Here is a 26363-nt window from a genome sequence, read left to right on the forward strand (position 1 = left end):
TGGAACCAAGGGGCTGGGTTTAAACTACTGCAGAAAAAAGGACTCTGCCCCTGGAGCTGCCCTGTCCTCTCCAGAGCCCTTAGGCTGGCACTGGGGAGGCCTGAGCCCAGGCAGTGCCCAGCCAAGCGGGAGGGAAGGGCTGGGGGATGTTCTGAAAGGCTGCTGGCATCATTAGACCCTTTTTTTAGCAGTGAGGGAGAGGTGGGAAAGGAGCCTGAGTTAACCTCTTGGGTCACAGCTGCTGTAACATGTGGCAATAAAGTTGACTAAGGCAATGAAAGTTGACTATGAAGTTGTTTGGTAAAAGTTGCCAGGGGCTTCCCTGACTGGGAATTGAACCCCGGCCACAGCGATGAAAGTGTTGGAGCCTAACCACTAGCCCTTCAGAGACACATAAAGCCTGTCTCCTTGCTCACCTACACTAGCCTTTCACAGGCCATTTAATGTCCACTTCAGGATGCGGGGAGGGTCCATTCTCCCTTGCCCAGAGGGGACAAGAACAGCCAAATAGAACATCAAAGCAGCCAGACTGGGCCATGCCAGTTTGCCAGACCAAATAACTAGCCCCCCCGCTCTGGAGTCTCTGCCTCTCATGGGCCTTCTCATCCTCAGGCTCCGCTTTCTCTCCAGACAGACCCTGCTCTGCTCCAGCCACCTTCCTCCGGCTGTCACTCCTAGAGCAAAATGCATCCCCTTCATTCTGACTTTGCACACCTGGGATTTTAGCACTCAGAGCTGCACCTGACACCAGCATTGGCTAGTGAGGGGTCTGAACAGCTTCTGCAGAGAGGGAGGGAGAGAGACAGCCACTGTGGAGCATCCTTGCCAACTGTCTCAGAAAGCAGAGGAATGTAAATTCTTTGTCAGGTGGGACAGTGCCAGAGACAGAAATTCACCTTCTAACTGTCCCTTCTTCAACTTTAGCTCCTGATTAAGCCCCTTTGAAGAAGCCAGATACACAGGAAGGGCTGATCACACCCCTCTGAAAATCAGCTTTCCATGGGTATCGGTAGCTGGCTCCAAGTCATGGGACTTGAAATCTCATCTAGCTCCCGAAACCAGGGAAGTGTCTCCCACCGCTGTAGCCTCCTGAGGCTCTATGGCCGTGTCTATACAGCAGGGACAGCAACACTCACAGCCCCACAGGAGGGCCCCTGGCCTAGCAATGTGGCCCCCTGAGCAGCCTCTGATGTTCCCTGCTTGAGTCCCAGAACCAGCCCTGAGTGACAGGGGAAGTGGGGGAGCAGCTCACACATGCCAAGGGGCTGGCCAGGGGCAGGACATGAGCCTGCAAGGCAGCAGTGACATCACAAGAAACTTTTGCAGCACCTCAGCTCATTGGCTGGGAGGCAGTGACCTCACAGAGGGGCCATGGCAACAGCCAGGTGGGACAGGCTGCAGGGCTGGGGCATCTCAGAGACCCCCATGGCCTGGCTGCCTGGAATCTCCTTTGTGAGGTTTCCCCTTGAGGGCAGAAGGGATTGAGGGTCCCAGCTGGAAGTGTTTCTGTGGAGATTTCCCCTGTGGGGCAGGCAGGGTTGCAGGAGAAGCTGGCACTGAACCTCCGGGAGAGGCAAGAGAAAGGGCTGCAAACACCCGATGAGGATGGGATTTGAACCCATGCGTGCAGAGCACAATGGATTAGCAGTCCATCGCCTTAACCACTCGGCCACCTCATCTGAGCTGTGACAATTTGCTTCAAATCACCTGAAGTCAGCACTTCAGGGAACCTTTCTGCCACTTGCTGACTGGCCAATGACACCCAGGGCGGGAAGGTTTTGGCTTTTCACAATGTTCCCTGGGCTGTTGTACAAAGCTCAGTGCTGGTAACAAACCCAAACACCCCCTGGCTACACCTACCCTGCAGACTTCTTGCTCAAGAACTGTTTTGTGCAAAAGGTCTTGCCCAACAGTGTGTCCACACTGCCATGTGCTGTTGCACAAGAGAAGTGCTTTTCTGTAAAAGCAGCCATGGCAGTGTGGACGGTCTCCTGCGCAGGAAAGCTCTGACGGGCATTTTAGATATATGGCTTTCTTGAGCAAGAAACCCCTGTTGCCCGTCCACACTGCCTCCTTGTGGGCGAGTTCTTGCACAAGAGGGCTTATTACTCGTGGGGAGAGCAATAACTTCTGTGCAAGAAGCCCTGTTGTCTGATGCTGCACTATAAATTTACTTGCGCAAAAATGTGCCTTCAGTGTAGACGCTCTGCAAGATTTTACACAAGAGCAGTTGCTCTTGCACAAAAAGCCGCCAGTGTAGACGTAGCCCTGCTGTGTAAATACAGTCTGAGAGACACGAGGAAAGGAAGTGGCCAGAGCCTCCCCCCAGCAGGCTGGCCCTCAACAGGACGGGTACGTCTACACAGCACCCTCACCTCGAAGTGAGCTGTGCAGTGTGAGTGGGCTGCCCGGCACCCCAGGGGAAGGTCTGTGGGGAGTTTCCAAGGCAACAACAGCTACAAAGTTTCATAATCTACACTCATGTGACTGTGATTTATTCCTCCGCTGGCAAGTGTCTCTGAAGGGATGAGAAATGCAGGGCCCAGGTGCAGGGAGCCGGGTCACATTCTCCTGCCTGAGTCTCAGTCCTGGCTGAAGCCTGGCTACAGAGAGAAGAGGCCAATGCAAACAGCCCCATGGCAGCGAGGGAGTCAGTAGGTAGGTGGGTGGGTGGAGCAGGGAGCTGGGGGCAGAGTTCAGCTCTAACTCACTAGGGGTGCGATCCATAGTTCAAAATAATCAATGTGCCTACAGGCAGTCCCTGGGTTACGTACAAGATAGGGACTGTAGGTTTGTTCTTAAGTTGAATCTGTATGTAAGTCAGAACTGGCATCCAGATTCAGCTGCTGCTGAAACTGATCAGTTTCAACAGGGGCTGAATCTGGACGCCAGTTCTGACTTACATACAGATTCAACGTAAGAACCCCAGGCATCCCCAAGTCAGCTGCTGCTGAAACTGATCAGCGGCTGATTCCAGGAAGCCCGGGGCAGGGGCTTCCTGTAGTCAGCCACTGGTCATTTTCAGCAGCTGCTGACTTGGGGACACCTGGGGCAGAGCAGCTGGGGTGCTGCTGGGTTGGTCCAGTGGCGCCCAGAGCGGCGCTACGGGACCAACCGGCAGCGCCCCAGCTGCTGTACCACAGGCGTCCGGAGCAAAGCCGCGGAGCACGGGGGCAGCGAGACAGCCCAGACGCGCCGTGGCTATCCTGCTGCCCTTGGGCTCTGTGGCTTTGCTCTGCTTTGCTCCCCGTCCCCCTGGTCTGCAGACCAGGGGGATGGGGAGCAAAGCGGCGGAGCACGCGGGCAGCGGGACAGCCCAGATGCGCCGTGGCTATCCTGCTGCCCTCGGGCTCCGCGGCTTTGCTCTGCTCTGCTCCCCGTCCCCCTGGTCTGCAGACCAGGGGGAGGGAGAGCAGAGCAGAGCAAAGCCATGGAGCCCGAGGGCAGCAGGATAGCCACGGCACGTCTGGGCTGTCAGCTGGCCACGTGCTCCGCCGCTTTGCTCTGCTCTGCTCTGCTCCCCCCCCCCCGGTCTGCAGACCAGGGGGAGGGGGAGCAGAGCAGAGCACGCGGCCAGCTGACAGCCCAGATGCGTCTGGGCTGTCAGCTGGCCGCGTGTTCCGCCGCTTTGCTTCCTCTCCCTGGTCTGCTGGAGACCAGGGAGAGGAAGGGCCCCGTTCGTAACTGCGGATCCGACATAAGTCGGATCCGCGTAACTCGGGGACTGCCTGTATTTTGAAATAGCTTATTTTGTAATTTGGGGCTGGCTACACAGCACTTCGAAATAAATCCGCATGCAGGGACGTCAGAATAGCGAGCCTGTTATAGCTTGAAATAAGGGGCTTGCTCTTAAGACGCGTCAGTGTGATATGAGCACCGCGTCCTAAACCTCCGAGCTAGCCGACCCACAGGTGTGAGTCTCACAAGTAGCACTCGCAGGGATGTTGTGGGCTCTGGAACAAGGTGGGTGAGGCAGCAAAGCTTTTTGCAGGCTGGGGAATTAGCTCAAGTGGTAGAGCACTGGCTTAGCATGTGAAAGGCAGTGGGATCGATGCCCACATTCTCCAATTACAGCTCTATCCTTTAATTTCAGTGTCCCCCTCCCTCTTCTTACCTTCTCTCCCAAAAGAGACAGACCCCCCCCAGTGGCAAAGCAGAGAGTGGAGATATCCAACTCACCAGCCCATCAGGCTCTGGGGTGCAATGGAAAGCATGTTGGACTTCTAAGCTGTAGTAGTTAATGTGAGTCCAGCAAGACATTCAAAGGCTGTGGGTTCAAGTCCCACCAGAGTCACTTTAGCTGCTTCCTAATTTCCAGGATGCAGCTTTTACAGACCAGTCAATCCTTAGGCTGACACTGGGGTGGGCTGGCATCCAGGCAATTCCCAGCAGACCCCAGTAAGGGTGGAGGGAAGGGCTGGTCCTTGGGGTTAGGGCTGGGGGTTGTTCTGAAAGGACCATTTTGTCCCTCCCTGTCTCCTACTAGTGCTGAGCAACACTCAGGCTGTGAGACGGCTGCCAAACATCCTGGACAGTTAATAATGAGCCAGACGGGTTTGTTGGCAGCTCAGTGTGCGGAGCCTTAGATGAAACATTTAAAGGTCCCTGGCTCAATCCCAGGCTTTGGCATGTCTCTCGGTGCAGCAGGGCCCTCTCTGCTCCCCTTATCATGCTCGTGCCCTGTGACATCCCCTCATCCATCCTGGCAGCAGCCCATCTTTGCTTCTAAACCTCCCTCAGATTGGCTGCTTCTGCTTCTTTGGCTAAAGTCCCTCCCCCTGTTCGTGTGGCTGGCAGGGATTGCTCGAGGGATCCATTTACATGTAGCTTCACTGAAACTCCCCTCATTGGCCTGCGCCCAGGTCAGTCCATGTGTGTTAAAGGGCCTCAGGGAGCACAGAGCAGAGGGATCCCCTCGACACACACACACAGTCCCAGCCCCAAGACTCCCCCATATCCCAGATCCTGTGCCCTGACTTCTCTACCCTCCCACATCCTCACCCCTGCCCTGAGCCCCTCCCCACTCTCACACACTCCCCAAATCCCTGCCTTGAGCCTCCCACACTCCACATTTTAATTTCTTACAGGTACTGTCCTATCACAACCCCTCCCCCCACTTCCTGCCTTGAGCCTCGCTCTCCCTCCTGCCCAGCCCAAGGGGTGGTGCCCAATAGAACAGTCCCTGTGAGAAATGTGTCACTTTCACCCCTGCGAGCAGCTCAGCCATGCAAAGGGGCTGCCTGGGGCAGGACATTAGCCCTGGAGGGCAGGGGTGGGTGTGGCAGTGACATCACAAGGGCCTTTTGCAGCCCCTCAGCTTATTGGCTAAAGGAGGTTGGGAGGTGATGACCTCACAGAGAGTCCATGACAATGGCCAGGTGGGACAGGCTGCAGGGCAGGGGCCATCTCAGAGCCCCCCCCTCCCCCCCCCCATGGCTTTGCTGCAGGGAGTCTCCTTGAGATCTGCCCTTGAGGCCTTTTTGGAGCCTTCTCCTTTCCCACGACTAAGTGACCTAGAAGGCAGACGTCTCTGTGGAGAAGGGAAGAGCCTCCAAGAAGAGCATTGTACATGTAGCAGGGGAATTAGCTCAAGTGGTAGAGCGCTCGCTTTGCATGTGAGAGGTAGTGGGATCGATACCCACATTCTCCAATGAGGGGAAAAAGTTCCAATTTTTCTTTTTACCAGCAGAGCCAGCCAGGGGGGGCTAAGTGGCTCCAGTAGCCCCCCCGGCCCGGCCCCCACTTCCTACATGCTTTCCCTAAAACCAGCCACGTTGGGGCAGAGAGCTGCTGGACACCAGCCCTCCTGGCCAGACAGTGGAAGGAGCACTGGAGGCAGGTTGCAAGCGGGGCAGAATTAGCTGCATTGGAAAAGTGCTGCCTTTGCGCATGAGAGGTAGCAGGATTCACTCCCATCTTCTCATACCTACTCGCTGGTGCTGAGGGGCCAGCCCCTTTCCTGCCACCCCAACTCTTATTCCCACAAGGCGCTTTGTGCAGGGGCTGCTGGTCTTTCTGCCAAGGTGCGTGGCTGGGAGCCAGGACTCAGGACCCTCCCTAAAATATACAAATCCCCGCCCCCCCATGACCCTCTGATCCATTCACACGGTCTGGCTGCTGCCCACATGGAGCTCAGGGGCCAGGTGGGTGACTTGCCTTGCAGCTGTGACAGCATCAGACCCCTGCCACCCGCCAGCTCAGTGTGGAGACCAAGCCCAAGGGTGGCACCTGGGATGTGAGTTACACAAAAGCCTCTTGTCTCTTGTTCCTTGTCCAGTTCCCAACATTGGCTGCATATGACAATTTCCGTGGGGGTGTAGCTCAGTGGTAGAGTGTTTGACTGCAGATTAAGTGGTCCTTGGTTCAAATCCAAGTGCCCCCTTGGAAAGTTTCCTTCTAGTGTAAACATTTTCCTTTCCAGTTCCATCACAATCTGGCTTTACATTGCTTGAGGTTCTTGACATTAATAAGAACCCTTAATGCAGAGCTACTCAACTTTGGAAGCCCTGGTGGCCACAATGAATGGCACTTAACCAGGATGGACAGGGCAGGTGTCCTGAGCTGGTGTATTCTAGAAGCTGGGAATTGGTGACGGGAGGGATCACTTAACAAATGTCTGTCCTGAGGATTCCCACTGGGCAATGAGATTGGCTGCTGTTGTGAGACAGGATCCTGAGCTAGTTGGGCAACTGGCATGGCCCAGTCTGGCTGCTTTGATGTTCTGTTTGGTTTCTGTTCTTGTCCCCTCTGGCCAATGGAAAATGGACCCATGTCCTGAAGGGGACAGAAAGTGGCCTGTGAAAGGCTAGTGTAGGTAAGGAAAGAGCCTTGTTCATGTGTCCCTGATGGTCTAGTGGTTAGGATTCAGCACTTTCACTGCTGAGGCCTGGGTTCAATTCCCAGTCAGGGAAACCAGCCTCACTTGACATCTGCCTACTCATTCATCTTACCTCATTGTTACAGCAGCTGTGACCCAAGAGGTTCACTCAGGGCCCCTCTCCCTCACTGCCAAGACAGCACCTGCCATTTTCACAAGCCCTTCAGAAGGGGCAGAGCTGGGTGACTCAAATTGCCCCTCCCCTCTCCCATGTGGGCAGCCCTGCAGGAAGCTCTGTGGCACACACAGCACTAGCCCAGCGCAGTGTCAGGTAGGCACAAGATCCATTGGTTCAGTTTGGTTGTTGAAGGAGACAACCCAGAACTGGCTCCAGCCCCCACTCAGTAACCTGGGGAAATGACCCACCAGGCCTGGGCCCCTCGGAGAGGCAACGATTCCCCACTGGCCAGGGCAGAGCCTCCCTCTCACAAAGTCATGGAGCCTTCTCCCCCTGCTCCTGCCTCCCCCTTCACTCAGCTCTCACTGCTCGGTGCTGCCAGGGAGGGGCCTCACTGCGAGAGCCGCCTGGGCAGGTTCCTGCCACAAAGACACGTCCCAGAGCAGGACGGATGCTCAGACCGACACTGAGTGTTGCTCAGCGCTGGGGTGAGACAGGGAAGGAGAAAAGGGTCTAACGGCGCCTGCAGCCTTTCAGAGCAGCCCCCGGCCCCACCCCAAGTACCAACCCTGCTCAGGATCCCCAAGGGCACTGACACAGACTCCCTGGCACAGGGCAATCCCAGGCCTCGGTTCTGCCGGTCAGAGTTTTCCCCTCTTCTGTTTCCTGTCAGCTCCCTAAAACACCTCACAACGGTAGATGAGGGTGAGTGGGGATAAACCCAGCTGTGCTGTAGAGCAGCTGTTAGGTGGGGAAAGAGAGGTGCTCCCTTTGCCAGGATGGCCGAGTGGTCTAAGGTGCCAGACTCAAGGTTCTGTGTTTCCCTCAGTTGGGTGTTCTGGTCTCTGAATGGAGGCGTGGGTTCAAATCCCACTCCTGACATGGCTTCCTTTTTATATCTAGAGAAGTGACCTCATTTCAATGACTCCCCTGGCATTGCAGGATCCCTTGCTCAGCATTTCTCTTAGGCTGCATCTACACAGCAGCGTTCCTTGGGAATAACGGCCATTACACTGCAATAACAATGGGAGCATCAACACAGCGATTTCATTATTCCGACTTCTGTAACGCTCCATCCAGACCAGTGGTCTGAGGAGCCAGGAGGTTTCCAGGCTGCAGACAGACAAGCCCAAAGGCAAAGACAAAGTGGAGTCGTTGGGACTTCAGCCCAGCAGGGTCTCTGTGTGGCTCCCAGACCTTTTGTTTCCCGTTTCCAGGGGCACACATTCAGCAACACTCACAGGCCCCACAGCAGGGGGCTGGTTTGATGCTTCACCCCACGACCCAGCAATGAGCCCCCAAACTTCCCCTGTTCTAAGAGCCCATTTTGCTGTGTGAATTTTGTGTGGCTGGTGACATCAGGCCTGGGCATTGGGATTATCTGCCAGTTCCCCTGGCCCTGGGGCTTTGCTGTCTTCACATCTGTGATGGCCGAGTGGTCAAGGTGTTGGACTAGAAATCCAATAGGGTTTCCCTGAAAATGTTCTAAGCCTGCTCATAGCGAGGCCTGTGCTTTGGTCAGTCCCCCTGCTAGTGTAACTCTTCTGCCAGCTAGTGCTGGCAGCAGCCAGGGCTGGGTTCGATGTCTAGGGGTTTCTCTTCATTCATCTCACACAAAACTGGCTTGAGCCCCCACCCAGCAGCCTGGGAAATCCATCCCCCCACCCGGGCACCTCGGGGAGACGATGCTTCCCCACTCGCCAGCACAGAGTCTGAATGTAGAAAAGAAACTTTTAATGAAAGAAGGCGAGAAGTAACGTGGCATTCGCCTGGGAAAATACCACAAGCAGGGTTCAGAACCAACCCACAAATAAGTCTCGGCTCAAGTGGCTTGAGCAGTGTCCTTTGCCAGCAATGTAGGTGCAGCAATGTACATCCACATGCCCAAACTTTCTCTTACCCCACTCACAGTTGCTGCCCTTGCTCAGGGCAGATAAGAGCTCAGGCGTGATTTTCAGAGTTCACCCCCCACTCTTGGAGGGAGTGGGCATAGGAGGCATCTCATCCACTCGGTTGGCCACCCGCCACTGCTCCTACTGGCTTGCCGCCAGCTACTCCCACTAGCTACCCTGCTGGCCACCTGCCACTGTTCCTACTGGCCACCCACCAACTACCTGCTCTTGCCCCTACCGTTCACCCTGCTGGCTGCTTCCTCCTGCCAGCTGCTGCTTCTATGATCGGGATTGGTCTGGCTCTGGGCTAAACCCAGTGATTTCTGCTCTTTGTCAGTTTCCTTGGTGATTTCAGCTCTTGGCACCCCCACCTAGGCTGGACAAAAGATTCCAGCCCCCACTGGAATAACATTTCAAAATAACAAAGAGATTCCTTAAGGAGTCTGTTCTAGGTCTATCCTTAGAATGGGTAGTGGGGGAGGGAGAGACAGAATGAACCCATCTCATAGCTCATGGCTGGAGGACATGTGGCCTGCTGGTTCACGCTCCTTCCCCCCACACCCAGAGTCCACTCCACTTGAGTCTGGAAGGGGAAGGCTCGTCCATCCCAGACTTTTTTCAATGACAGTGTCTCTCCTGCAAGCACTGGTGTCATATTTTACAATTCCTACAGTTAGAGATAAAATGGTTTGTGACCCCACAACAGCCAAATTAGTTACAATACTCCACATTCCATTCTCACAACCGATCCTCCATCAGGCCTATAGCACTGGCTGAACTGGATTTACATAGCCACAGCCTGGATTCCTTTCCCAGCCCAGCATGAGCTGTATTTCCATATCAACAGTTGAGTATCTTGCAGGGCTACACAACTGAAGGAGTGTGCCCACACCTAGGACTGCTCTCCCCTTTCAGCTGGCTGTATTGGAAACAGTGGTTGAGACCCTGTTTACTTCTACAGTGCAGACATACCCTGAGTGAGTGGGGGTGATACAGGGGGAGCAGCTCAAACAGGCCAAAGGGTTGGCCAGGAGCAGGACATGAGCCCTGCAAGGCAGCAGTGACATCATAAGCGCTGTGTGCAGCACCTCAGCTCATTGGTTAGGAGGCAGTGACCTCACAGAGGGTCCAAGACAACAGCCCGGTGGGACAGGGGCAATCTGAGAATACACAGTACAGAGGTTTGAGCTGCTCCCCACGAAAAGCGGTGAGAGGGGGCCCTTGGATGTGGGACCCACTTGTGCCTGTTGTTCAGGGTTAAATAAGATCTCCCCCAGGAGGCTGCCTGTTCCCTTCCCACCTTGCATTGGCTGGGAATCAAATCAAGCAAGGGGCAGCAAACGCCAGGCACTGTTATGGTCTGGGCCACAGATAAAGACCCTCTTGGAGCTGTGGTCCCAGGAGGAGTCTCTGCAGGCCCTGCAGTCCATGCGGAGGAATGTGGACATTTATGCCGAATGGCCAATGGTCTTACAAAGAAAGGCCACCTCCCTCCTACCCCCGCATCCTAGAGCAAGTCAGAGCCAAGGTCAAGGAATTGCGGCAGGGGGATGTGAGGGAAGCTCAGTGAGAAATCAGACGACAGACGGACACTGTCAGTAAACACTCATATCAGAAATGCTCCTCTGGATGCTGGGCCCACCAGAGCCGTGTGCCGCTGCCATCTGCCTGCTCCGTGGACATCTTCCCATTGCAGAGCGCGCGCCGAGCCAGACTGTGACTAGACACCCCTCTCTGGGCACCCAGGGGCTACGTCTACACTGCAGGCTTCTTGCTCAAGAATGGTCGTTCTTGCACAAAAACTTGAGAAGCATCTACACTGCACGCACGTTCTTGAGCAACTAAATTTACGGCAAAACGTAGGAAAAGAGGGCTTCTTGGGCAAGAGTTATTCCTCTCCCCATGAGGAATAAACCCTCTTGTGCAAGAGTTCTTGCACAAGAAGGTAGTATGAACGGGCAACAGTTTTTTTGTGTGCAAGAAACCCCTATGGCTAAAATGGCCATCAGAGCTTTCTTGCACAAGAGAGCGTGAACACTGCCATGGACATTCTTGCCCAAAAGCACATGGGAGTTTGGATGTGCTCTTGCACAAGACGTTTTGCACAAGAACTCTTGCACAACACAGTTCTTGAGCAAGAAGTCTGCAGGGTAGATGTAGCCAGGGGTTGTTTGGGTTTCTTACCAGCACTGAGCTTTGTACAACAGCCCAGGGGACATTGTGAAAAGCCAAAACCTTCCAGCCCTGGGTGTCCCCGGCCAGCCAGCAAGTGGCACAAAGGTTTCTGGTAGTGCTGGCTTGGGGTAGGTTGAAACAAACCCCCAAAATTCAGACGAGGTGGCCGAGTGGTTAAGGTGCTGGATTGTTAATCCACTGTGCTCTGCAGGCATGGGTTCAAATCCCATCCTCATTGGGTGTTTGTTGCCTTTTCTCTTGCTTCTCTCAGATCTCTCTTCAGTTCAGTGCCAGCCCCTCCTGTAACCCTGCCTGCCCCAACCCCTCCCACTGCAGCCCGGGGAAAGGGGAAATCTCCACAGAGACACTCCCAGCTGGGACCCTCAATCCCTTCTGCCCTCAAGGGGAAACCTCACAAAGGAGATTCCAGGCAGCCAGGCCAGGGGGTCTCTGAGATTCCTGCAGCCTGTTCCACCTGGCCGTTGCCATGGCCCCTCTGTGAGGTCACTGCTTCCCAGCCAATGAGCTGAGGTGCTGTAAAAGTTCCTTGTGATGTCACTGCCTCCCAACCAATGAGCTGAGGTGCTGCACAAGGCCCTTGTGATGTCACTGCTGCCTTGCAGGCTCATGTCCTGCCCCTGGCCAGCCCCTTGGCATGTGTGAGCTGCTCCCCCTCTTCCCCTGTCACTCAGGGCTGGTTCTGGGGCTCACACAGGGAACATCAGAGGCTGCTCAGGGGGCCACATGCCCCCAAGGGCACCTTTTAAATGTCAGGGCAAGCCAGGATCTATCCCGTCCCTTCCCCAACACCCCACCCCTTTGCTGAGCCCCTGCCCTCCCCAAACCTTTCCATGGACTCTTGGTTACTAATGGACACTCGCCACTAATGACATAATCACACCCCAGCCATTTTGCTAGGGCTGCAGCTGGGGAGAAAAGTTTAATTTAAATCATTAAATGATTAAGCGTTTGAACTGTCTCATGTTAGTTGATCAAACTTCATTTTAAATAAAGGAAAACATTATGGCCGGAACAAAAGGTTTCAGTGAGCCACACCCCTAGAGACTCTGGAACAAAGAAGACACATGAGAAGAACCCAACTTTCTTCCTTTTGCTGAGACATGGGTGGATCTAGCTCAGGTTTCACTCAGGGGGTCTGTCTGCATGTGAAGTACCTGTGACAGCCCCTCTGCTCCTCTGCCCCTCACCAACGTCATCTACTTGGGGGAGAAGTTGCCCTGAGACTTGCAAAAGGAACAACCTGGATAAATTAGCGTTGTTCGTGCACCCTTCAATAGCTCAGCTGGCAGAGTGGAGGACTGTAGTGTGTGTTTGGCCACTGATCCTTAGGTTGCTGGTTCAACTCCAGTTTGAAGGAGCCATTCTTTTCCCTCCAACATGGCCTTAGCAGAGAGCAACCAAGGTGGTTACCTTGGGTCCATGTCTTCAGAGTGCTGCACTTCAATTGACAAAAGGATTGTGGGGATGAGCTGCCAATCACATTTCTTGGGCTGTGCAGGTTCTGTCCACACACAAAAGTTCTTTTGGAACAATGGCCGTTATTCCACAATAACAATGCAGGAGTCTACACAGCAATTCCGTTACTTTGAAATAATTCTGAAGTAACAGACGGCTTATTCCGACTTCTGCAAACCTCATTCTATGAAGAATAACACCTGTTCCAAATTAGCTATTTCAAAATAAGGCCTGTGTAGCTGCGCCACTGCTGCTAGTTTGAACTAGCCCCTCCCCGGGGCCATTCTGAGTTATTCTTCCCAGGGCTCTAAATCAAGACAGCTCGTCCACACTGGGGAGCCTGCCTCAGACTATTGTGAGGTTTTCCTGCAGTGTAGACGTGCTAGTTCGAAATAAGCTATTTTGGAATCACTATTCAGGACTTTGAAACCTGCAATGTGAGTTCAAATCTCAATGGGACCTCCTGGGGTGGGCTTGTTGGTGTGAGGTTTTTCACACTGCAAGCTTTTTGCACAAAAATGGCCATTCTTGTGCAAAAACTAGCGGAGTGTTTACCCTGCATGTGGATTCTTGCACAAGAAAATATACAGTAAACCATTAGAAAAGATGGCTTCTTGCACAAGTTATTCCTCTCCCCATAACGAATAAGCCCTCTTGCACAAGAAGGCAGTGTGCACAGGCAAGAGGGATTTCTTGTGCCAGAAACCCCTATGGCTAGAGCTTTCTTGCACAAGAGAGTGTCCACAATTCTCTTTATAAGGAGATACACCATCTCATAGAGCTGGAAGGAGCCTTGAGAGGTCAGGTAGTTCTGTCCTTGCACTTATGGAAGCTCCAAGAACCATCCTTGACAGATATGTCCCAGATACCTAAATGGTTATTTCAAGGATTGACTTCATAACCCTGGGCTTAGCAAACTAACATTCAAACAACTGAGCTAGCCTGCCTTGCTTTTAGGGCTAAAGCACACAGCCGTGTGGATGTGCTCTTGCACAAGAACTCTTGCCCCAAACCGTTCTTGGTCAAGAAGCCTGCAGTGTAGATGGAGCCTAAAGTTTTTCATATTTTTTTGTTTTCAAAATATTTCAAACAATTGTTCAATGGGCCCCAGGCCTGGAATTGTGCTGCAGCTGCCTCCCTTGCTATGGTCGCTGGCTCCATGTGCACTGGCCTTCTGTCTGGGTGCTGGCAGGGGGGTGAGAGGTGGTGGGTACCAATGGGTAACAGGTGCCAAGGCGCATACAGAGACGCCAGCGTCTGTATCTCTGCAGGTGACCTCACTGTGCACACCTCAGCTTTTAGGAAACACTCTCCTCCTGTCTGCGCCTAACACCAGTGTCACTGTCTGCTCCTGAGGGGTCCTGTCTGGGGGAAATGGCAATTCCAGGGGACACTTGCCCAGTGTTGAAACATCTCACAGGTAACATGGCAAAGAGGAAGCCAAAGAGACTCTACACCTACCAGGAAACATCACAACTGTCAACCCAGGTGGGACTTGAATCCACAATTCCTGGTTTAAGAAACCATTGCTTTGTCCATTAAGCTACTGGGGCACACTAAAGAGAACAGAGACAGAAATTCCCTCTTCCAAATGCACATTCCTCAGTTTTTAGGTGCCAGATTCAAGCCGTTGGAAGGAGCCAGAAACACAGGAAGGGCTGATCACAGCCCTGTGAAAACCAGCTCTCAGGAGGCACCTCCAGCTGCCCCCAGAGTGTGAAACTCAGCACCTTGACATCTCATCTCCCTCCCAAAGCCAGGGGCTTGTTCCCACAGCCACAGCCACAGCAGGGAGCCGCACTGGCACTCACTGCTCCTGGGGAAGGGAGCGGGTCCCACAGGGACTGGGGCTGGTGGGGAATGGGCAGTTGTCACTGAAGGGGAAGGATAAAACGCAGCCACATTCTGAGGGCAGGGAGAGTGGCTGGGGCGGGGCTGGTGGTGCCGTGGGACATCCCTGGAGGAGCTCTGCAATGTGACCCTGGCTCCCAAGGCAGCAAGTGCAGAATCCCCCTTGGCGAGTGCAGGAGGCTCCGACCAGCCTGGTTTAAATCCGTCTGACGGGCTGGACGACCCCGATGCTGGAGTGTCAGAGCCCCTATCAACCAGCCTGTGTTTGTCCCCTCCCTCACCAGGCAGGGCAGGGCCCACGCTCCCAGCAGGGAGTTACAGGCACGTCTCTCGCACCCAGAGCACTGGGACGACCATGGAGAAGGACTCACTGGCCCATGTGTGGTACCCAGGGACTTACAGTGGGAGTCAGAGCCCTGCCTGGCCAGTGCCAGTCACCTCTGCACCTGCTCCAGGTTTCTGGTTTCCTTCTCCCTAACCAGCCACCCTGAACCAGCAGTTCCATGGGTGGCCAGGGGAGGCCTCTTCTGTGTCCCAGAAGGACATAGGAAAAGGTGAACAAAGGCCACAGCAAGGCACCACTGGGAGTTGAACCCAGGACCGCCTGTTTACAAGACAGGTGCTTTAGCCAGCTAAGCCATGGTGCCCTCTGCAGTCCAGTACCTAAAACTGTTCTATTCTATGGTCCCAGACAACACCTTTGACTCCCAAAGTGCAGCCAATCCCCATTTCCCTCCAGCCCTGGCAGTGTCTGGCTCCCTGGGAACAGAAAGCTACAGCTCAGTGGGCAGAGGCTCTAACATGCACATCTCCCCCAGCCACTGGGACTGTAGAGTTGGCCTTGAGATTTAGAATTGCTGGGGGAAGGGAAAAGTGCAGCAAACACTAATCGTCTGGACTGTAAGCCCTTGGGTCTCACAGTTTGGGTTGGAGACCCCAGGTGGGGGCCTGGCCTCCTTGGGTCTGTCCCTTCCTGAGGGCACAGAATTAAGGGAGAATTCCTTTGTCCTATAGCAATCCGAATTGGCCAGCGAGCAAGTCACAATTTTTTTGTTCTCATATAAGTACAGGAGAATGGTCTCTTACAGTAATGATGGCCAAGTGGTTAACGAGTTGGCTTAAAAATCCAAAAGCTTTTCCCTGTGCAGGGTTGAATCTTGCTCACACTGAGGCCTGTGTTTTGGTCACACCCCTAACAAGGACAACAAGCTTGACTGCCAGCTGTTTGCACATCTGGACCCAGAAATATCCTGAGCCTTGGTTCTGTCGGCCAGTTTCTTTTCAGCTCACTGCAAACTGCCTCCCAGCTGTAGGTGAGGCTGAGTGTGCATGAAACCAGCGGTGCCTGACCAATGTGTCTGCTTTTCCTACCATCCATTCATCTGTACCTGGAGTCGGCTTCCTTTAGTTGAACTTTGCCTTGTCCCCACAGCAGGAAGCCAAAGGGAGCAAAGAGCAGAAGTGCAGGATGCTGGTGGGTGCCCTCTGGGTTTGATTTAGTGAGTCTTAGTTTGACTGGCTGAATCAAGTTCCAGAAGATTGATCACGGCAATTCCTCTCCAGCTGGACGTGGTTCTTGTTCTTCTGTACAGAACAGCCAATGGGCATTCAGATCTCAGCCTTGCTCAGTTGATGGGAATAGAAACCAGACACCCAGCAGGTTTGAACTGGTTTCAGTTGAGGGACCCGTCTGCCTGGTTTACATGCATTGGCACAAGAACACACGAGGGGTTTGCTGACATTTTAAGAATCCCTGTACAATAGAAATCCATGACTGACACACCTGGAGGTGCAAATGTTTCACTTAGGATAATCAACTTTTTAAGGGGGCACTTGAGATTGAACAATCGGCCTCTACAATCGGCACTCAAACACTACCACTGAGTTACACCCGACAGTCAGTGGTTGTACTTTTCAGCCCAGTGTTGGGAACTTAGCACCTGGCAGCACTGGTGCCTGCAGGAGCAGATTGTCATCCTGAAGCAGGAAGACCAGGAACTCCCCCCAATACTTCTCTAGACCCTTTGCTCCCAACACAGGGTGGGGGGCCTGTGCGCCTCTGAAGGAGTGACCCACATCATATCCCCAGCATTTCTGCCCTTCATGGATGGACCTTTGGGGGAGGCCCAGACGCTCCATCCTCTCACTCAACTCCTATCACACACTGGAGCAGGGCAGCCCCCAACGGTAGGGCTGAGCCATGGGGTGCTGGGCAAGGGGCAGAGGCTGCAGGAGCTGAGAGTTTCCCTAGAGCCCAGGGACCCATAACGAGGCATCCACTTCTGGTCTTTGCCTAATAACCAAGAAGTTCTGCTTTACCCAAACAACACAGGCACCCTCTCGCCTCTGGCTAGCCTCATGGCAGATGTAGGATTTTCCCAGAAACTTTGCAGGCAGGCATTGGTGGTATAGTGGTGAGCATAGCTGCCTTCCAAGCAGTTGACCTGGGTTCAATTCCCAGCTAATGCAATGTAAAGAGGGAGCATCAAAGCTTCTTGCTGAGCTTTTATTTGAACCCTGAAAAAACAGGCACAAATGGGTTCTGCAGCTGCGGGCTGCCTCTCACCGCTCTTCATCCTCTCCGAGAGCGTGCACAGTAATGCAGTTCCTCCCTCACATACCCCTGCGGCAATTCCTTGACCTTGGCTCTGACTTGGTAGGATGCGGGGGTAGGAGGGAGGTGGCCTTTCTTTGCTAGACCATTGGCCATTTGGCCAAAAATGTCGGCATTCCTCCGCATGGACTGCAGGGCCTGCAGAGACTCCTCCTGGGACCACAGCTCCAAGAGGGTCTTTATCTGTGGCCCAGACCATGACAGTGCCTGGCGTTTGCTGCCCCTTGCTTGATTTGATTCCCAGCCAATGCAAGGTGGGAAGGGAACAGGTGACCTCCTGGGGGAGAACTTATTTAACCCTGAGCAACAGGCACAAGTGGGTCCCACAGCCAAAGGCTCCCTCTCACTGCTTTTCGTGGGGAGCAGCTCAAACAAAACTAATTTGGCTGTTGTGGGGTCTGCATGGGGCTTGTACCCGTAACCTGGGCATTATTAGCATCAAGCTCTAAACAGCTGAGCCAGCAGGCCCAAAGGTGGCCCCACAACAGAGGGAAGAGAAGAGTTTCCCTGCTATTGGGGAAAGCAGGCCAGGCCAAGGCCCTTTTAGCCCCTGGGTCTGTGCAGGCTGGAGCTTCCTCTTACCAGTTTTCTGGCCTATTTCCTGAAAAGCTCACAGTCTTGTGCCTATTTCTGTTTCCCTGTCCATAGCAGGCAGCTAAAGGAGGCAGAGAACAGTCACCAAAACAAACATATCTGTGGCCAGCACAGGGCTTGAACCCAAGACCTTGGTATTACTAGCTTCATGCACTAACCAACTTTACTAGCCAGCCAACCAAACACAGCTCACAAATAGCCCTTTTAGAAAGGCATGTCCGGCAGCTGAAGGGCTGTCTCTGCAGCTGCCAATGGCTCTTCTCTGACAGGGCCACTAGCGACTCACTGTGATGTGGGCTGGCTAGTCCAGCTGGTTTGACATATGGTCAAGATGGCTGCTGGCTGGCATGGTGCACTGAGACCCAGGGCAAAGAGGCAGCTGGAATCTCTTGCTATCAGCATCTTACCTCCCAGCTTCTTCCCTGTCAGCAGCAGCCACAGCCCCTTTCAGGCCCTGGGACAGCCCAGCAGTTCCATGGGTGGCCAGGGGAGGCCTCTTCTGTGTCCCAGAAGGACCTGGGAAATGTGAGCAAAGGAAGCAACAAGGCACCACTGGGAGTTGAACCCAAGCTCTTGTGTTTAGAAGAAGCAAGCTAACCCATGGTGCCCCGCTCAAGTTGTTGGGGGAAACTGCTCTGTGGTCCCAGACAACACCTTTGACTCCCAAAGTGCAGCAATTTCCTTCCAGCCCTGGCTGTGTCTGCAGCTGAGCTGCACAAAGGAAGATACAAGATCTCTGGGGGGGTCTTTGCCGGATGAACGTGCCTGAGGAAAGAAGCTGGAAGCGCAACAGACACACAAAAGGGGACGTGGGACAGTTTGAGTCACACACAAGGTTAGGGGTGCAGCTCAGCCAGGGACCTTATCCACTCACAGAGTTTCACAGCTTCTCTACGCCCCGAACCCCACCAGGCAAACTGCCCCATGGACCTTGCCCGCACCATGCTCAGGGCCTGTGGATTTTCTGTCCTTTTTCCAGACCAAATAACTAGCCCCCTACCCACCCCACTGCTCTGGAGTCTCTACCTCTCATGGTCCTTCTCATCCTCAGACTCCTCTTTGTCTCCAGACAGACCCTGCTCTGCTATAGCCACCTCCCTCTAGCTGTCACTCCTGGGCCTTCTAGAGTAAAATGTGCCCCTTCATTCTGACTTTGAATACCTGGGGTTTCAGCAACCAGATCCGCACCTAACTCCAGCATTAGCTAGTGAGGGGTCTGGACAGCTTCTGCAGAGAAGGAGACAGTAACTGCAGAGCATCCTTGCCAACCATTTCAGAGAAATGCAAAATCCTTGTTAATGAAAGGAAACTATCACCCCAGGTGGGACTAGAACCCACAATCCCTGATTTAGGAGGCCAGTGCCTTGTACATTAGGTCACTGTGGCACACAGCAAAGACTTCCAGGGAAAGAAATTCACCCTTCTAAATGGCCCTTCTTCAACTTTTAGCTCCTAATGAAGCCCCTTTGAAGAAGCCAGATACACAGGAAGAGCTGATCACACCCCTCTGAAAATCAGCTTTTGACTTGGCAGCTGGCTCCAAGTCATGGGCCTTGACAGCTCGTCTCCCTCCCGAAACCAGGGAAGTGTCTCCCACCGCTGCAGCCTCCTGAGGCTCTATGGCCCTGTCTGTACTGCAGGGACAGCAACACTCACAGCCCCACAGGAGGGCCCCTGGCCTAGCAATGTGGCCCCCTGAGCAGCCTCTGATGTTCCCTGCTTGAGCCCCAGAACCAGCCCTGAGTGACGGGGCAGAGGGAGAGCAGCTCACACATGCCAAGGGGCTGGCCAGGGGCAGGTCATAAGCCTGCCAGGCAGCAGTGACATCACAAGGAACTTTTACAGCACCTCAGCTCATTGGCTGGGAGGCAGTGACCTCACAGAGCAACCTTGGCAACAGCTAGGTGGGACAGGGGCAATTTCAGAGACCCCCATGGCCTGGCTGCCTGGAATCTCCTTTGTGAGGTTTCGCCTTCAACTCACCTCTAAGGCAGCCTCAGACCAGAGTACCCAGGACTCCTCTGCATGACCATTGAAATGGTTTGCTGTGTGAATTCTGTGGGTCAGGTGACGTCAGGCCTGGGCACTGAGATTATTTACCAGTTTTCCTGGCCTAGAGTTACTTAGAGCTGTGATGGCCGAGTGGTTAAGGTGCTGGATTTGAAATCCAATAGGGTTTCCCTGTGCAGGTTCAAATCCTGCTCACAGTGAGGCGTGTGTTTTGGCCACAAGCCTTTCTAGGGCAATATGGTACCCAAACCCTGAGAAGAATATGCCTGTTCCATGCTTGTCTTGCCTTCCTGGGCAGTGTATGATGACATGCAGCCTGGCTGCCAAACATCCCAGACAGAGAATCACAGGCCACTGAGGTCTGCTGGCTGCCGTCAAAGTAGCTCGGTTAGGCGAGCATTAGACTGAAGGTCTGAAAATCCCTGTCTTTGGAACATGTAGCAGGGATCTCTTTGCTAACCTCCAGTTATTCTTGTGGTTGATCGTCATGTCAGGGTTTTCAGCCACAGCTTGGCACTGACAAATCATCTTAATCTGATTAGCGCCCTCCCCCTCCATCTCTTCCAGAGAGGCCTGCTTGTTGCAGGCAAAGCAGCTCATTTGGGAGAGCATTAGACTGAAGATCAGACCACTAAGACTTAGAAACACCAACTCACCAAGGGGATTGAGCCCAACAACTTAATGCTATTAGCACCAAACGCTAAGTGGCTGAAGGAACCAGCCCACAGCAAAGGGAGTCGCTAGTGGCCCTTTCAGAGGAGAGCCAGAGGCAGCTGCAGGGATGCTGTGGACTCTGGAGGGAGATGGGTGGCCTATAATGAACGTCTAATTGCAGGGCAGTGCTCACTTTGCATGTGGGATCGGTATCCTCATTCTTCAGGGCATCTTCCTTTTTTCACAGGCAGAGCCAGCCAGGAGGCTAAGGGACTTGTAACCCCTTCCCCGTCAGACACAGAGAGGAGATGTGGGCTCATCTAGCAGGTGGGGTTCTTTGGCAGAAGGAAAAGCTTATTGGATTTCTACGCTGCAGTGCTCAGTAGGTACCAGGCTAGTCTAGTAAAGGTTGTAGGTTCAAATTGCACGAGAGTCACTTTAGCATCTGCTCCCACAGAACAGGCCACCCCATGAGTCTGGGAACAAGGAAAGACACAGAGGGCTGGTCACCAGGGCCCACAAGTCTCTGTGTGAGGGGGCTGTGTGCTCACAGATAAGCAAGCCAGTGAAAATGGGGGTGGAGCAAACATACGGCCTCTGGAGGAGATCTTCTGGAAATGCTTATTTTGAAAGAGAACGTCTACACAGCAAATGTGCATTGAAAAACTGAGCTGCTTTTTGGAATGATAATGTCCACATTGATGGGCGCTGTCTTGAATTTCAGTTGTGATTACTGTGGCTGGAGTGGCCACCAGGGCACCTGTGCTATTTCCCAAAGGCCTCTTCTTTGCAAAGAACTCCCCCTTCCGTGTCCACATTTGCCTTTCCCCGAAAACGCTTCTTTAGAAAAATGGCTTCTTCCTCAGAGAAAGAGGTTTGCCGCCATCAGAAAACCCGTCAGTTCTCTTGATTGTCAGTGGCCCCTCTGCCAGCGATCTAATGGGGACGTGCTCAGTGTAGATTTGGAGCCCCAGGAAATGATTTTTAGTGGCTCTGGGGAGGAGTGTGTTTGAAATAGCAGCAGTGGAGCGTCCACACTACGGATATTTCATGTCACTGGCTCAGGGGTTCCGCGCCTCAGTGCGCTGCAGAGAAAGCCCTTGTGTGTTAAAGGGCCTCAGGGAGCTCAGAGCAGGATTCTAGTCCCATTGATCCCCTCAACACTCAATCCCAGCCCCAAGCACCTCCCCCCATATCACTAATCCTGTGTCCTAACTTCTGTACCCTTGCACATCCTCACCTCTGCCCTGATACCCTCACCACTCTCACACGCTCCCCAAATCCCTGCCTTGAGCCTCCCACACTCCAATCCACACTTTAATTTCTTACAGGTACTGTCCTATCACAACCCCTCCCCCAACTTCCTGCCTTGAACCTCCCCCCTGGCCCAAGGGGTGGTGCCCAATAAAACAGTCCCTGTAAGAAATGTGTCACTTTCACCCCTGGGAGCAGCTCAGCCATGCAAAGGGGCTGCCTGGGGCAGGACATTAGCCCTGGAGGGCAGGGGTGGGTGTGGCAGTGACATCACAAGGGCCTTTTGCAGCCCCTCAGCTTATTGGCTAAAGGAGGTTGGGAAGTGATGACCTCACAGAGAGTCCATGACAATGGCCAGGTGGGACAGGCTGCAGGGCAGCGGAAAACTCAGAGACTTTGCTGCAAGGAGTCTCAGAGCCCCCCATGGCTTTGCTGCAGGGAGTCTCCTTTTGGAGAGCTGCCCTTGAGACCAGAGAGAGAATGAGTGTGAGGAGAAGCCTCGTTGGAGCCTTCTCCTTTCCCTCCACTAGCTGACCTAGAAGACAGACGTCCCCGTGGAGAAGGTAAGAGCTTCCAAGAGGGGCCCTGTAGCTAGAGTAGGGGAATTAGCTCAAGTGGTAGAGTGCTTCTTTAGCATGCAAGAATCAGTGTGATCAATGCCCACATTCTCCATTAATGGGAACAGTCCCTGTTTTTCTTCTCACAGGTAGAGCCAGCCAGGGGGCTAAATGTGTCCAATAGCCCCTCCCTCTTCCTACTTTGTCTCCCCAAAGGCCAGCCACGCTGGGGTAGGAAGCTGCTGGGACTCAGCCTCCCATTGCCTGGCAGTGACAGAAGCAGTGGAGACAGGCCCCAGGGGGCAGAGTTGCCTCCTGGAAAAGTGCCTGCTACACAGGGGAGAGGCAGCGGCTCCCTCCACATGGTCTCTAGCTGGCTCCCTGGGGGTGGGGCCTTGGCTGCTTCCTTGCTGGCCTAACAAGAGAGCTCTTTGCTCCGCCTCCATGATCCTCCTCACAAAGCTGATTGGCTGGCTGAGAATGCCACTCAAGGGCACAATCGCTCAGCTCCCTGGGATGCACTGAGTGATGGAGGTGTTGGTGGAGCAGGTCACCAGCCCGGCCCCTGAGCTCCGCCTGTGCGGGAGGCAGCCAGGCAGAAGTCAGAGCAGGGCAGGACGGGAAAGGGGCGAGTCAGAGAACAGAGACAGGGCAGCAGTAAAGAACATCCACAAACCCAGCCTAACTGCTTGTCTGGCTGCCATGCGAACCACGACTCCATCCACTGCCAGCCCCCAGTGCTTTCCCCACCAGGCTAGTGCTGTGTGTGCCACAGGGCTTCCTGTAGCACTGCCCATGCAGGAGAGGAGAGGGGCAGTTAGAGTCACCTAGCTCTGCCCCTTCTGAGAATGGCAAGTGCTGTCTGAGCAGTGAGGGAGAGGTGGGAAGGAGCCTGAAGTAACCTCTTGGGTCACAGCTACTGTAACATGTGGTAATGAGGTGAGGAAAATGACTAGGAAGTGGTCCTGTGAAACTTCAGGCTGGTTTCCCTGACTGGGAATTGAACATAGACCACAGCAGTGAAAGTGCTGGATCCTAAACACTAGACCACCAGGGACACCTGAAGCAACCTACTTTGTTCACATACACTAGCCTTTCACAGGTCATTTTCTGTCCACTTCAGGATGCAGGGGGCGGAGGGGAGGGTCTATTCTCCCTTGCCCAGAGGGGACAAGAACAGCCAAACAGAACATCAAAGCAACCAGACTGGGCCATGTCAGTTGTCCAACTAGCCCAGGATCCTGTTTCAGGACAGCACCCAATTTCATTCTCCCAAGGGAATCCTCAGTAAAGATAATTATTACATGATCCCTCCCATCGCCCATTCCCAGCTTCTGGAATACACCAGCTAGGGACACCTGTCCTGTCCATCCTGGTTAAATGCCATTCATTGTGGCCCCCGGGCCTTCCAAGGTTGAGTAGCTCTCCATTAAGGATTCTTATTAATGTCAAGAATGTCAAGCAATGTAAAGCCAGAGTGTGATGGAAGTGGAAAGGAAAATATTGCCAATAGAAAGAAATTTCACTAAGGGGGCACTTGGATTTGAACCAAGGAACCACTTGATCTGCAGTCAAACACTCTACCACTGAGCTACACCCCCATGAAAACAAGCATCTGCAACCAGTCTTGGGAACTGGGCAGGGAACAAGAGGCTTTCATGTAACACACATCTCAGATGGGATGGACCCTCACTGACCCCAGATTGTGACTGGTCCTAACAAGGGATTTGCCCTGAAAGCAGCGGAGATGCGGCAGGACAGAGAGTCCTGAGCAATGAAGGGGATGGAGAGAAGCCAGGAGAACAGAGGCCAGCCTGAGAGCTGAGACACCCAGGCGCCACTTTGGGTCTCAGCTGTAGGTACCATGGTGTAAGGAGCATTGCGGGAATAAAAGTTGGGGCAGCAGGAAAGGGGCTGGCCCCTCAGAACCAAGGAGCCGGTGGAAGAAGATGGGAGTGAATCCTGATACTTCTCATGCACAAAGGTAGCACTTTTCCAGTGGAGCTAATTCTGCCCCACCTGCAACCTGTCTCCAGTGCTCCTGCCACTTCCTGGCCCAGGAGAGCTGGTGTCCAGCAGCTCTCTGCCCCAACGTGGCTGGCTTTTGGGGAGAGCAAGTACAAAGCAGAGGGAGAGGGGGGCTACTGGAGCCACTTAGCCCCCTGGCTGGCTCTGCCGATAAAAAGAAGAATTGGGATTTCTTCCTTAATTGGAGAATGCAGACACCAATCCCATTACCACTCACATGCATAGAAAGCGCTCTACCACTTGAGCTGATTCCTCTGCTATACCAGAAGGGGCCTTCTTGGAGGCTCTTCCCTTCTCCACAGAGACGTCGGCCTTCTAGGTCAGTTAGTCGTGGGAAAGGAGAAGGCTCCAAAAAGGCCTCAAGGGCAACTCTCAAGGAGACTCCCTGCAGCAAAGCCATGGGGGGGTCTCTGAGATGGCCCCTGCCCTGCAGCCTGTCCCACCTGGCCATTGTCATGGACTCTCTGTGAGGTCATCGCCTCCCAACCTCCTTTAGCCAATAAGCTGAGGGGCTGCAAAAGGCCCTTGTGATGTCACAGCCACACCCACCCCTGCCCTCCAGGGCTAATGTCCTGCCCCAGGCAGCCCCTTTGCATGGCTGAGCTGCTCCCAGGGGTGAAAGTGACACATTTCTTACAGGGACTGTTCTATTGGGCACCACCCCTTGGGTGGGGGGAGGCAGGGAGTTATAGGCACATCGCTTGCTCCCAGAGCACTGGGACGACCATAGAGCAGGACTCAGTGGCCAGTTTGCGGTACCCAGGGGTTCAGAGTGGGAGTCAGAGCCCTGTCTTGCTAGTGCCTGTCACAGCAACCTCTGCACCAGTTCCAGCCTTGTGGTTTCCTTCTTCCCAACGTTCCTCTCCAATCAGCCTTTTCCTGAACCAGTAGTTTCGTGGGTGATCAGGGGAGGCCTCTTCTGTGTTCCAGAAGGACATAGGAAAATGTGAGCAAAGACTACAACAAGGCATCAAGGGGAGTTGAATCCAGGATTTCCCATATATGAGGAAGGTGTTTTAGCCAGATGAGCCATGGTGCCCTACTTAGCTAGGTTTATATTACTGAGTTTTTCCAGGATACAAGAGGTATCCTGGAAAAACTCTGCCGCATCCAGGGAATCGGTCCCCTTTTTTGGATCACTTTCCAAAAAAATGGGCATGTTTTTTCAGAAGGCCTGTATTCCTCATTTTATTAGGAATAAGGGCTCTTCTGAAAGAGGAGGTTTTCCCCACATTTGGGTCCGTGTAGATGGGCCAAATGTTGGAAAAGCCTCTTCTGAAAAAAGAAAAGTGTCTCTAAAACTGTTCGAATTTATGGTTGCAGATAACATCTTTAAATTCCAAAGTGCAGCCATTCCCCATTTCCCTCCAGCATCTCAAGGCCTGTGCAGCCCAAGAAACGTGATTGGCAACTGGTACCCACAATCTTATTGTCAATTGAGTGCAGGGCTCTGAAAACATGGACTCAAGGGAACCAGCTTGTGCTAAGGGTGGGCTCTAGGGAAAAGACTCTCTTCTTCAAGCCAGAGACAAACAAGCAACCTAAGGATGACTTACCAAGCACACACTACAGCCTTCCACACTACCAGCTGAGCTAGCAAAAGGGATCTGAGAAATGTTGGTTTGTCCAGGCAGGTCCTTCTACAAGTGTCAGGGGACATGCTACCCCAAGTGGACGGCATCGTAGAAGAGGGTCAGAATAACCCAGCAGTACAGAGGTTGTCACAGATACTTCTCACACAGAAAGAACCTGGAGTGAAAACTGAGCTAGCTCACAAGGAAAGAAAGTTGGGTTCTTCTCATGTGTCTTTTTTGTTCCAGAGTCTCTAAGGCTGCAGGAGGGGAAGTTCCACAAAAAACAAACCACTTGAGTGAACCTTGGTCTAGCCTCTCACTTGTGCTGCTCACTCTCTCAGACAATTCCTATGCCCAAGGCAATAGCTCCACAACAAAGGTGCATTGACTCGATTTTCCTCAGCCTAGAGCCAGCACAGGGAGTAGAAAAGGTTTCTTCACCTTTCTCAGAAGCAGGGAACACACATTCTCTGAGGCCCAGTCCTGAGACTCCCTCCCTTTAGCGCCACAGAGCACTAGGCAGAGACTGGCAGCTGCTGGGAACAGACATGAGAAAATCAGCGAGAAACACAAACTCAGCCCCCTGCATCTCTAGCCAGGCTGGTAGGTTCCATGGCCCCAGCACATCCCGGCCTCCTGCTGCGCCAGCCGGACAAGACACCAAGCGCCAGTGAGCATTAGACACCCAG

At 53.5% G+C, this 26363-nt stretch overlaps 11 non-coding genes across 11 annotated transcripts; 8 read left to right on the top strand and 3 right to left on the bottom strand.

Moving 5' to 3' along the window:
* Positions 1-1597: 1597 nt before the first annotated feature.
* Positions 1598-1679, bottom strand: TRNAS-GCU (transfer RNA serine (anticodon GCU)). Its single transcript has one exon. It is a non-coding gene; the product is annotated as a tRNA-Ser (tRNA).
* Positions 1680-4189: 2510 nt separating this feature from the next.
* Positions 4190-4294, top strand: TRNAR-UCU (transfer RNA arginine (anticodon UCU)). Its single transcript has 2 exons — positions 4190-4226; positions 4259-4294. It is a non-coding gene; the product is annotated as a tRNA-Arg (tRNA).
* A 1283-nt stretch (positions 4295-5577) lies between these two features.
* TRNAA-UGC (transfer RNA alanine (anticodon UGC)) lies at positions 5578-5650 on the top strand. The gene has a single exon. It is a non-coding gene; the product is annotated as a tRNA-Ala (tRNA).
* Positions 5651-6310: 660 nt separating this feature from the next.
* Positions 6311-6382, top strand: TRNAC-GCA (transfer RNA cysteine (anticodon GCA)). Its single transcript has one exon. It is a non-coding gene; the product is annotated as a tRNA-Cys (tRNA).
* A 457-nt stretch (positions 6383-6839) lies between these two features.
* On the top strand, positions 6840-6911 carry TRNAE-UUC (transfer RNA glutamic acid (anticodon UUC)). Its single transcript has one exon. It is a non-coding gene; the product is annotated as a tRNA-Glu (tRNA).
* An 857-nt stretch (positions 6912-7768) lies between these two features.
* On the top strand, positions 7769-7877 carry TRNAL-CAA (transfer RNA leucine (anticodon CAA)). Its single transcript has 2 exons — positions 7769-7806; positions 7832-7877. It is a non-coding gene; the product is annotated as a tRNA-Leu (tRNA).
* A 4473-nt stretch (positions 7878-12350) lies between these two features.
* TRNAY-GUA (transfer RNA tyrosine (anticodon GUA)) lies at positions 12351-12440 on the top strand. Its single transcript is given in 2 exon segments — positions 12351-12387; positions 12405-12440. It is a non-coding gene; the product is annotated as a tRNA-Tyr (tRNA).
* Positions 12441-14962: 2522 nt separating this feature from the next.
* TRNAT-UGU (transfer RNA threonine (anticodon UGU)) lies at positions 14963-15036 on the bottom strand. The gene has a single exon. It is a non-coding gene; the product is annotated as a tRNA-Thr (tRNA).
* A 1750-nt stretch (positions 15037-16786) lies between these two features.
* TRNAG-UCC (transfer RNA glycine (anticodon UCC)) lies at positions 16787-16858 on the top strand. Its single transcript has one exon. It is a non-coding gene; the product is annotated as a tRNA-Gly (tRNA).
* A 2867-nt stretch (positions 16859-19725) lies between these two features.
* On the top strand, positions 19726-19807 carry TRNAS-UGA (transfer RNA serine (anticodon UGA)). The gene has a single exon. It is a non-coding gene; the product is annotated as a tRNA-Ser (tRNA).
* A 3793-nt stretch (positions 19808-23600) lies between these two features.
* On the bottom strand, positions 23601-23673 carry TRNAC-GCA (transfer RNA cysteine (anticodon GCA)). Its single transcript has one exon. It is a non-coding gene; the product is annotated as a tRNA-Cys (tRNA).
* Between the last annotated feature and the right edge of the window lie 2690 nt (positions 23674-26363).

Source organism: Pelodiscus sinensis, chromosome 31, assembly GCF_049634645.1.
Source record: "Pelodiscus sinensis isolate JC-2024 chromosome 31, ASM4963464v1, whole genome shotgun sequence".
NCBI lineage: Eukaryota > Metazoa > Chordata > Testudines > Trionychidae > Pelodiscus > Pelodiscus sinensis.